The sequence below is a fragment of the Perca flavescens genome, chromosome 6, assembly GCF_004354835.1.
Source record: "Perca flavescens isolate YP-PL-M2 chromosome 6, PFLA_1.0, whole genome shotgun sequence".
Lineage (NCBI taxonomy): Eukaryota > Metazoa > Chordata > Actinopteri > Perciformes > Percidae > Perca > Perca flavescens.
This window is the reverse complement of record NC_041336.1, coordinates 443,672-456,039: the sequence shown is the minus strand read 5'-3', so window position 1 is coordinate 456,039 and position 12,368 is coordinate 443,672. Positions and strand designations below refer to the sequence as shown.

Here is a 12,368-nt window from a genome sequence, read left to right as displayed (position 1 = left end):
GAAACAGAGGGCCGGAGAGGCCAGAGGGCCAGAGAGGCCTGGGGAAACAGAGGGCCGGAGAGGCCTGGGGAAACAGAGGGCCGGAGAGGCCTGGGGAAACAGAGGGCCGGAGAGGCCTCGGCAACAGGGACAGAGAGGCCTGGGAAACAGAGGGCCAGAGAGGCCTGGGGAAACAGAGGGCCGGAGAGGCCTGGGGAAACAGAGGGCCAGAGAGGCCTGGGGAAACAAGGGCCGGAGAGGCCTCGGCAACAGGGGACAGAGAGGCCTGGGGAAACAGAGGGCCAGAGAGGCCTGGGGGAAACAGAGGGCCGGAGAGGCCTGGGGGAAACAGAGGGCCGGAGAGGCCTGGGGGAAACAGAGGGCCGGAGAGGCCAGGGGGAAACAGAGGGCCGGAAAGGCCAGGGGGAAACAGAGGGCCGGAGAGGCCAGGGGAAACAGAGGGCCGGAGAGGCCTGGGGAAACAGAGGGGCCAGAGAGGCCAGGGGGGAAACAGAGGGCCAGAGAGGCCTGGGGGAAACAGAGGGCCAGAGAGGCCTGGGGGAAACAGAGGGCCGGAGAGGCCTGGTGGAAACAGAGAGGCCTCGGCAACAGTGGACAGAGAGGCCCCGGCAACAGGGGACAGAGAGGCCTCGGCAACAGGGGACAGATAGGCCTCGGCAACAGGGGACAGAGAGGCCTTGGCAACAGGGGACAGAGAGGCCTGGTGGAAACAGCGAGGCCTCGGCAACAGAGGACAGAGAGGCCTGGTGGAAACAGAGAGGCCTCGGCAACAGGGGACAGAGAGGCCCCGGCAACAGGGGACAGAGAGGCCCCGGCAACAAGGGACAGAGAGACCCCGGCAACAGGGGACAGAGAGGCCTCGGCAACAGGGGACAGAGAGGCCTCGGCAACAGGGGACATAAGCCGTTTCTCAATGTCAAGGATCCGTCCTTGGTAGGACTAGTCCTTCAGAGGAAGGATCCTTCAGAGGCTAGGCCAGGCTCCTCCTGAGCATTCGGAGAGCATGTACATTGGAACAGGCTAGCAAGTGCACGTCATTGCGTGCTTGCGTCATTGAAAATGTTTCGCCGCCTTCACTTCCGCGCTGCATTTCAAAACACTGGATGAAATGTCAATTCGAAATGGATGTGGAACTGTGAAGTTCAATTTTTTTGTTGAGAAGGTGAATCAGCGTCAGTCTGCTTGCAGGAGGAGAATATTCTGTCGGCAACTTTGCCGCAACGTGCCAAGGTAGGTAACGTTACCGACACTGATAGGCTTTAATGTAAGCAATAGTCGTTTTCTCTTATTTATCCCATGTCAATAAAATTAAAAATTCGTGGGAGTTCATGTTTGTAGTTGTCATAACACTTAACTGGTAAGGAGAATTGCATTAATTAATCTTAATTACATTAAGCTTACAGTAGTTGTTTACAATAGCTTGTAGTTTACTGCATGTAACATTAGCTCATCGTCCAGTAGCTTCTAGCTTTCAAACAAATGCAGTGCAAAATATGATCAGCAACTACAACAAGGTAAACACTACCAGCTAATGACCTACCACAGGCAGTATGATATGCAGTAAACTGCAAGTGAGAAAGGTTAAATAGTACTATAGACACACAAGCAACAAGGCTACAACCAACATATGAAAAGTCATAATAACACCATTGATAAACACCCACTAACACAGTAAAGGTAGCTAGGTGTAAGTGTGTTAAATGGTCAACAGTTGTCAGTTAAGACCATGATGAAGACCACTACACAGTTACATGAAGTACCTTAATGTTACAGTATGCTTACATATATTTGTGATACAATTCTAATCTTACCAGGACAGGTTGGATAACTACTGGACTAACCTAATCTTACCAGGACAGGTTGGATAACTACTGGACTAACCTAAAGCTTTCTCCTTCTGTCTGCAGTCTGGAACCACCATCATCAGCAGCTGAGTCTGATCACCGCTTCTTGTTGAATATACTTGTGTACAGTATATAGTAATGTTTGAATAAATGTTATAATAAGAGATACGTTTCGTTAATGTCTTTTTAGAGCTTCTATACCTTACAAGTTATTGAAACAGATACCATCTGAATATAATGATTCAGTTAATAATAGACATTGAAAAACAGTTTATATTATATAAACACCCAAAAACGTAATGACACAGACAAACTAGTTCATTTAATGCATTTATTTTCAGAATGCCAATCTCTAAAAGGCTTTAGCAAATAATCTAGCTATTCATCTCTCTTTGGCCTCTTGTCTCCCTGCTTGTCTTTGGCTTTCCCATCCTCAGTGACCTCCTCAGTTTGTCCCTGTTAAAAGACAGCAAAACACAAGAAAAATATGTTTACCATTATGAATGCTATAAAACGTTATACTTTTTACATGGGAAACTACTCATACATTTTAGCCTTCATGTAACGTTGATAGTGAAGTAAATAAGGTGCAGCGTTACCTACCACCCTGCAGCTACAACTGATAAACACACACATTTCTAAATCTCTGCTAACGTTACGCATATAGAGTAACAACATATAAAAGAGATTAAAATGCCACCGGACATTAAACTTTAAAAACACAAATGGCACTAAAAAAGACCGCTAGCTAGCTAGCTAACAGCCTAATGTTAATGATAGGTTCAGTTAGCTTAACGTTAGCTCGGGTGTATCTACCTAATTACTATAGAAATCCATACCAGCATTAAAGCGTTAAGCTTTACATTGGTTTAAAACATTAACGGTGATGAAACATGTACGGCAAACGCTAAAGATACTTACGTTTAAATGATTATTTCGCCGTCAGCGATGCCGCTCCAACTCCCGCTTAGGTCCGCCATTTAATTTTTTAAACAAGCCGGCAAAGCCGCGAAAGGATTGTGGGTGATATGGGAGCCAAGGATACATATGCATCCTTTGCCGTCTATGGGGATTTCTCCGAACGAAGGACTCAGTCCTTGGTGGGATTCGGAGGATCCTCGACATCAGAACGGTCCTTCGACGGACGTCGATGACGTAGCATCCTCCAAATTCTGGCTTTGAAGGATCCTTCCTTGACATTGAGAAACACCTAAAGAGGCCTGGTGGAAACAGAGAGGCTTCGGCAACAGGGGACAGAGAGGCCCCGGCAACAGGGGACAGAGAGGCCCCGGCAACAGGGGACAGAGAGGCCCCGGCAACAGGGGACAGAGGATTTAATGAAAGATTTAGAAGATTTATTAAATAAGACGGCTAATAACAAAGGGAGTCCTGAGGCAGGAAGGCTGAAGGAGTTCAACAACCACAAAACAGAAATCTGAAGACTAGGGAATCAATCACAAGGAACAGAGAGACGTAGGGAGCAACAGACAGAGATCTGACCCCAGACAAAGGATGGACAGAAACTAAATAGACAAGGTAACGAGGGACAGGTGACATGAGGGCTGATGAACAGGTGCAGGGCAGAGCAGCCAATCACAGAGGAGGGAAAACACACAAGACAGGAAGTAGAACAAGACATGACACAAGAACAACAGACACTACAAAGTAAAACAGGAAACTGGAGAATGAAACATACACAAGGATAGAAGTAAAACTAAACAGAGAGGACACAGAGAACTGGTAACACACAACCATGAGAAAATAACAGGGAAACAGGGACTGAATTAACTAAATAAAACAGGAAAAACCAACTATGAGTGCAGAGTACCACAACTGCTGTTACTTTGAAAAGGTGAACAGATTATTTTAGTTAGTGCTCCACTTGTGTTCAGTGTGTTCTTGTTTCTGACAGAATCTAAACTGTGTAAGAGAGTCAGGGCTCCATCTGGTGGAACAATCCTCAACTCATCCTCACACACACACATTCATCTCTCTTCATTGGTCCCTTTTTAACAAGAAGAGCTTGTTGAAAAAGAGCTGTCTGTGTGTGTCAGTGTGTCTGTGTGTGTGTGTGTTTGTATGTGTCTGTGTGAGTGTGTGTCAGTGTGTCTGTGTGTGTGTCTGTGTGAGTGTGTGTCAGTGTGTCTGTGTGTGTGTGTGTGTGTGTGTGTGTGTGTGTGTGTGTGTTTGTATGTGAGTGTCTGTGTGAGTGCGTGTGAGTGTGTGTGTGTGAGTGTTTGTGTGTGTGTCTGTGTGTGTGTGTGTTAATAAAACTCAAATCAAGAAAAACAGATGTTTTCTTACAGTTAAAACTAAAACAGTTGTTGTTATTGCTATTATATTGATCTGTAGTTTTATCCACGTTATCTACTTTATGAATGAGTGAACATGACGACATTAAAAACCCAGAGTTAAACTGTCACATGTGTTTTATTCACTGGTTCATTTAGACATGTAACTTGTCTGAAACAAGTTACATGTTCACCCCTCATGGCTTCTTTCAATATGTCTTTAGCTTAAAGTCACTATATTATTATACAGATATGATTATTTGGAATTATTATGTGTGAAATTATTAATATTGTTGTGAGAATCTGAATCAATTACCTTAAATCATCCACCCAGATGAATGACTCCCCCCTCTACAGTCTCTGTAGGTGATTGCTTGTTAAATGATGTATTGTAGTTATGTGTATGAGTGTTTTCTTTAAAGATATATAGATATAGATATAGATATATCTATATCTATATTTATTTTTTACATTTTTGGGCATTTCTGCCTATATTGGACTGGAAAGCTGAGTTATGAAAGAGGAGAGAGGGGGGGAGACATGCAGGAAAACAGTCACAGTTCAGATTCAAACCCCGGACCCTCTGTATGTGTGCACCCGCTCTACCAACTGAGCTAACCGCCACTTTCTTTAAAGATGTACTTTAATGAGAGAGGCTGCTGTCAGTTACTAAAGGTTTCCATGTGCACAGTAATGGCCCTGCAGCTAATCGGCCTATCAGGGGACATTTAAACAGCAAAACTAAAGTCTATAGTTATAAATTTGACAGAGAAAACATAACTCAACTTTCATCTTATGAAATAATGGATGAAGTGATGCTGTTGACTGATGTCCTCGTGTGTCAATGTGCACAGCAGCCCTTAGCTCTGCTCTGTTTACAGTTTAGAGATTATTGTCCTCATTAATAATGTATTTCTGTCACCCAGCTGCAACCATCTAACCCTTATAACATGTAATATGTATAGTAGACTCATATATCCCCAGACCCCCCCACCCCCGGATAAGTGCACCACCCTATCGCACCCATAGTCTTCTATTTATTGACAAATGTAAACACTGTAACTACACATATATATTGCCATATTCTACTGCTCTTCATACTATTCATCCTGCACATACACTTATTCTTACTACTCTTATAAATTACTGTATGTTCATACTGAATATCCATATTTATTCTGTTAATACACTGCATATATCAATATTATTCTTGCTACTATTATAATGTCACTGCTACTACATTGCACATATCTGTACATGTTGTTCATACATTGTTCATATTACATATCACACATATTGTCATATTTATTCTTCTCTTATAAGGTAACTGGTAATACACTGCCTATATTTATATTTAATTTATATTACTCTAAACCACCTTCTCCTAACCAACTGTATACTACACTCTACACTGCACTATATTTCTTGTCCTGTCTATACTTTGTATATCATATTTTGCACTTCTGGTTGGACGCTAGCTGCATTTCGTTGTCTTTGTACTTGAACTCTGCACAATGACAAAGTTAAATCTAATCTAATCTATGTCTTACACCTTCTGTTTATCTTGCATATGTTTAACAATTATTTTCATACAATAATCAGGATTTATGTGGATAAATATGAGTGGACAGGAGGATGAATCATGCTCTGAAAGACTTGTTTCTGTGTTTTAACTCTTGTGTTGTCTTCCTTCGACCAACTTAGTTTTTCTAGGTTTGGGATTTACAAAAGTGTCTTTTTCGACACTTTTGTTGCTTTTCCCGATGTTTTTGTCACTTCTTTTCAATGTTTTTGTCGACTTCTTCTGTACCATTTTTTATTTTTTATGTTTTCTCCCCCAAGATTCTGGAGCTTTTACCGACATTTTTGTCACTTCTTTCAATGTTTATTTTTCAAATGCTATAAAATTTAATAAAACCCCCAAATTCAATGAAAGTAGTGAACTGATCATTTAATTAATAACACCGTAGGGAACCATCCACATTATTTCTTTTGGGCATTTTGGTTGAAAGAAAACCCAAATTTCTGATGTAGAAACTTTTTGAAAACGGGTCCAATTTGACCCGAGGACAACAGGAGGGATAGCAAATAACCTTCCTCTTTTATATATTTTATTTTATATATATATATATATATATATACTCTATTATATTTTTTTTATATTATATATATTTTATTTATTTAGTGACTTTAGAGTCTCTTTTAGATTTATTTATCACCTGTTTTGCGCTTTGGCTGATGTTTCCTCTGAAAGGACTTCATTTAGTTGTACATCTTTTTTTTGAGTATGTTATTTAACTGCCATTTTTACTGCTTTTTTTCCTGCACCTTTTTAACTTTATTGTTTTATTCTATTCATATGAACATAAATATATCTTCTGTATGTCTCTTTAGAGTTTAGTTTGTAAAAAACTTTGATCTGCATTTAATGTGTGAAAGGTGCTTTACAAACAAATTTATTAATATTATATTGATCTGTTATCTTCTTTATGAATGAGTGAACATGATGACATTAAAAACAGACCCAGAGTTAAACTGTCAACATGTGTTTTATTCAACAGGAGACACAAGTTTCTCTGATTCATCAGGTAGTAACAGATTACTCTGGTTCATCAGGTAGTAATAGATTACACTGATTCATCAGGTAGTAACAGATTACTCTGGTTCATCAGGTAGTAATAGATTACTCTGATTCATCAGGTAGTAACAGATTACTCTGGTTCATTAGGTAGTAATAGATTACTCTGATACATCAGAAAGTAACAGATTACAGAAACTTTTCAAAGTGAACAGGACCGTATTTATCACATCCGATTACAATCTTCCTGTTGTTAATGAAATCACCTTTCTTGTACGGACAGTTGGGAGGTTTGGCTTTCTGTGCAGCCATTTCCTTCGCCTGTGTGCAGTCAATAAGGTCAAAGGTCGTTGTGCTTTTGATGCAGATTACTATTAGGTTTCACTGGTTCTGTTGTTTTACAGACGGCTGCCACAGCTTCCAACGACGCTATGATGAAGGTGTTGGACCACTTACAGCTGCCGTTGTCCTTCATGATTCCTCTGCCTTTAATCACGCTGGTACAGTCGCATCTTCATTCATCTTCTCAGCGATGTGCTGGTTTGTAAACCATGCAACATCGTGCTTCACTTTGTCACCTCTGTCCATAGAGAGCACGGCAGCAGAGAGCAGCAGAACACCAGCAAAGATAGAGATCTTCATGTTGATCTGGAGAACACAGAGTTATAAAAGCTGTTAGAGACATTACTCTGACATATCTACCATCTCTTTATATTATCATATAAAAGCTGTTAGAGACTTTACTCTGACATATCTAACATCTCTTTATATTATCATATAAAAGCTTTTAGAGACTTTACTCTGACATATCTATCATCTCTTTATATTATCATATAAAAGCTGTTAGAGACTTTACTCTGACATATCTACCATCTCTTTATATTATCATTTAAAAGCTGTTAGAGACTTTATTTGACATATCTAACATCTCTTTATATTATCATATAAAAGCTGTTAGAGACTTTACTCTGACATATATAACATCTCTTTATATTATCATATAAAAGCTGTTAGAGACTTTACTTGACATATCTAACATCTCTTTATATTATCATATAAAAGCTGTTAGAGACTTTACTTGACATATCTAACATCTCTTTATATTATCATATAAAAAAAACTGTTAGAGACTTTACTTGACATATCTAACATCTCTTTATATTATCATATAAAAGCTGTTAGAGACTTTACTTGACATATCTAACATCTATTTATATTATCATATAAAAGCTGTTAGAGACTTTACTTGACATATCTAACATCTCTTTATATTATCATATAAAAGCTGTTAGAGACTTTATTTGACATATCTAACATCTCTTTATATTATCATATAAAAGCTGTTAGAGACTTTACTCTGACATATCTAACATCTCTTTATATTATCATATAAAAGCTGTTAGAGACTTTACTCTGACATATCTAACATCTCTTTATATTATCATATAAAAGCTGTTAGAGACTTTACTCTGACATATCTAACATCTATTTATATTATCATATAAAAGCTGTTAGAGACTTTACTCTGACATATCTAACATGTATCTAACAGACATTAGTGGTTACATCCCCCACAATGACGTTTTTGTCGCTTCTTTTCTTTTCTTCTTTTCTTATCCTTTTTCAAAATATTTTTGTTGCTTATTTAGGTTTTTTTTGGACAATTTATTTCAACATTTCTGTCGCCTTCTGGAGTTTTTCTTCGAAGTTGTTGCTTTTTCTGACATTTTCTCGCCTTTTGTAACCCTAAATACAATTTCTTTTTTTGTTCTCCAAAAAGCGAAAACAACAACACGAAAAAGTCCAAAAAGTTGTCCAAAAACCAACAAAAAACTTTTTAAATAAAATTGAAAATGCGACCAAAATGTAAAAGAAGTGACAAAACTTTTGGAAAAAGCATAAAACAATCGTAGAAAAAACATTGAAGGTGAGAAATAAAAGATTGAGTACCTAATCCTAACCACGAAATCACCAAACCCACCAGACTCCATGTAAATAATCAGGACTTTTAGTGTGTATAGAGCCAGCATATCTCCACCAGACTCCATGTAAATAATCAGGACTTTTAGCATGTATAGAGCCAGCATATCTCCACCAGACTCCATGTAAATAATCAGGACTTTTAGCATGTATAGAGCCAGCATATCTCCACCAGACTCCATGTAAATAATCAGGACTTTTAGCGTGTATAGAGCCAGCATATCTCTACATGTAATAGGGTGAATTAAGGGTTTATTTCAACGAAGCCAGAGTGGTGATTGTTGGAACAGTGGAAAGATGAACCAAGATGGCTTTTGGTAGTTTTATTTAGTTTTCGTCCACTTTGAATGAAGTGTATTTTACAATGATAAAAGTAGTGATTATTTACATGGAGTCTGGTGGGTTTTGTGATGGTGATTTTGGGGCTGTTTCATGTTAAACTAAAAGGATCTTACTCTTTAACTAAAAGCTCTATCTCTGTAGGGATCCTTTCCATAATGTTGTCAGACACTTAGAATAATAATCTGAGTCTGTCAGCAGCAACAACAGAACTTTTAGTTGATGGGAAACCAGATTTGGCTTTTTTCTGTGGACTCCTTACCTACCATATGGTTTTAGTTTCATGAATCGAGTTCTGCAAAACTCATAAATAAACATCCTGATGCAGTTAGAATACGGCAGACAGAGAAACATTTGAGACCATCAAACTGAAAATAATTTGTCTTTGCAGCTGAAACAGAATCTAAACCAATCAGAGAAGTTTAAATGTGTTAAAGAGAGAATAATAATCTAAAGTATATTTACCTGAATGACAGGAGAGAGATGAGTTCTAGAGTCAGCAGCAGGAGAGATACCTGGAATATCACATGATAACACACTTCATTACTAAGATTATACAGAACACTACGTTACATCACAGTTGTAACAGTTATCTTCAAGGTTCTTTAGAAAACAATCAAAAAAGGACAAAAAATGTCCAAAAAAATTGTTGACAAAAAATTGACTAAATTGTTGTGGGGAAAAAAAAATCGTCAAAAAAAACAAAACAAAAAAACATTGACATTTATTTTTATTTTTTGTGTAAATTGTATTATTTTTAATGTTAACATAAATTGTCAACAAAACGTTACAAAAGTGACTAAAATGTTCAAGGAAAAACAATCGTTAAGAAAAACATCACATTTTTTTTCCAAAAAACAACAACAGAAATTGAAAAACAAAATTGAAAATGTGACAACAATGTTAAAAAAGTGACAAAAATGTTGGAAAAAAACAAAAAAACAAATCATTGAAATAAACATTAAAGAAGGTGAATAAATAATAAAAGTTGGAGAAGAGTCAGAGTCTCTTACCGAAGAGTTGGTGGAGAAAGTTTCAGGTATGAAGATCCAAAAATGTAGAAATGTAAAATCTAAACTGAACAAAGTCTGAAGATAAAGAAGAGCAGAACTCTGACACGATGAAGAATCTGAAGAATGTTCAGACTGAGAAATGAAATAATATCTCAGTCTTATATCCTCCCACAGAGAGGGGTTGTCTCTGAAACAAACAGCTGAATATCATCTCCATATACGGTAAACATTCAGCTACAGGTTCAGGCGTTACACCCACTGATCAGATACATTAGAATAAACAGTTTCTATGGTTACAGGTCAAAGGTTCAGACACGTACACATTTAATCAGAAGAGAAGTTAGGAAATATCAGACTCATGCTGTGTTGTTGTGAGTCAGCAGCTACACTGAGAATGTTTACATGCACTTTATATTCCACTATTACTCTGAATGTGTTAACAGCATCTTCTGGTTGGATATTTAGAATAAAACCTTTTTCTGATTATAGCATTTCCAGATTAAAGAGCAACATGCAGGTCGGACACCCCTATATAGCATAGTTTATATTGATGATGAACAACTAGATTTTTCAAAACTGGAGAAATACATAACTATGCCATGAACGATATTTTGAGATAAAATTGTGATTAAATAACTTCTGCATTTATAAATCACTAGGCATGACTATGGTCCACAGGCAGTGGTGTAGTCTACGTGATACACAGGTGTACAGAGTATATCCACTAGGAAAGGTCAAGGATTTCAGTATACCAGTATACTTTTCAGTATACTTACAAAAAAGCAAGGATACCGTTACGTAACAATGATTGTTCTTTGAGAGAACTTTCACACTCAGGCTACGTTCATAAATTCACCTGGTCTGTGTTGGGACTCACCTAGGAACAATACTGTTGCTCGGCGGTCATTTTCAAGATATTTGAAATGAACTAATGTGAATCACTGAAATAAATATATAAAACAAAAGCAAATTTAAACTACACTCTTTCAGCGTTTTGGTAAACCTGCCCCTGAAGCTATTCTGCCACTTTGAGTGACTGCAGCAGACGGTAACATTACAGAAACTACAGAAAATGAGCCAGATGAGGCTGATGCTTTACGTGTTTGTGTTACAAAAAAAACTATGGGGCGAGTCTAATGCTTGGAGGGAAAAAATGACAGTATACTCACTACAAAAAACTAGACTACACCACTGCCCATAGGCCTATAATTATGAGCCTCCTAGGCGAGATTGAAGCCAGAGGGAGATTAGGGGGGAGATCAGGGGGAGGAACAATGGGCAGAGGAGAGAAGTAGAGTCATGGTGTCAACAAAACCAGTGGCGAATCGGGCAAGTGACTTGGTGAGTTACTATAGCACGGTGGCTAACACTGGTTCATCTAGGCTAGTACCTTGGTGTTATACAATAAATCTGCTTTAGTAAACACACTGTCGACCTTGTTCTTGATTAAACATATATGTAGATTGTCTTAATGTAAGCCAGCAATGTTTTGTCTTCTCATATTCTACAACCTAAGATTTTAATGCTGAGACGGGGACTGTGCAGTCCATCCAAGTGGGTTAGCACTAGTAACATTGACCTAGCTACAGTGACTAATGACCATGCCATAACAATATACATAAATAATGCCAATACTTGGGCTACAATAACAAAAGTCTAACAATCATCTCACAATGTCCATAAAAATCCAGTACGCGGTTTAGCCTGCAAGAGGGAGGGAGGAAGGGGCAGATTAGGAAGAGAGGCAAGGGTTTCTCTGATGGCTGATAATCGTTTTGTCGGCTAGGTGCTTGTGTGGACATTGTGAGGCTATGGCGTCGGCGGTGGACAGCGTGTGTTGTCGAGAGGTGGATGCCTAATGGGCACTAGTTGAGGGTTTATTGATCGTATTGACTATGTTAACAGGATTATTAATGTCAAGATTGCAACCTTATCATTACTCTAGGTAATTCCGATACACAGCCTACAGGCAGGTGGTCCGATGGGCATATGGGTTTCTGGGCAGGGAAACACCCCCCACCCCCCACATCCTCCCTACTCTTATACAGCAGCCGTCAATATGGTCCATACGAATTATAGTGCTTAACTTTCCATAACTTTATGAAACATATGGTTTATGAGAACAGGAAGATTTTTATTGTATAAGTTCTTATGTACAATGTGTGAGAAGAAAGACGTTGACAGTGTGATGTAATGCAGCTGAAAGTCTTTCTCAAAAAACTCTCATATTGAGGAACAATATCAACACAGTCACTCTCCTGTGAATCTGATAAAATCTTGTCAGAATGTGCCAAACAACTGAAGTTCCTGTTTCCTAAAACCA

The 12,368-nt window shown here is 38.6% G+C and overlaps 1 long non-coding RNA gene across 1 annotated transcript; it reads right to left on the bottom strand.

Annotated features, from left to right (window-relative positions):
* Positions 1-7,231: 7,231 nt before the first annotated feature.
* On the bottom strand, positions 7,232-10,160 carry LOC114556654 (uncharacterized). The gene is made up of 3 exons (XR_003692722.1): positions 10,046-10,160; positions 9,498-9,547; positions 7,232-7,361 (listed from the first exon to the last, which is right to left on the bottom strand). It is a non-coding gene; the product is annotated as an uncharacterized LOC114556654 (long non-coding RNA).
* Positions 10,161-12,368: the final 2,208 nt, after the last annotated feature.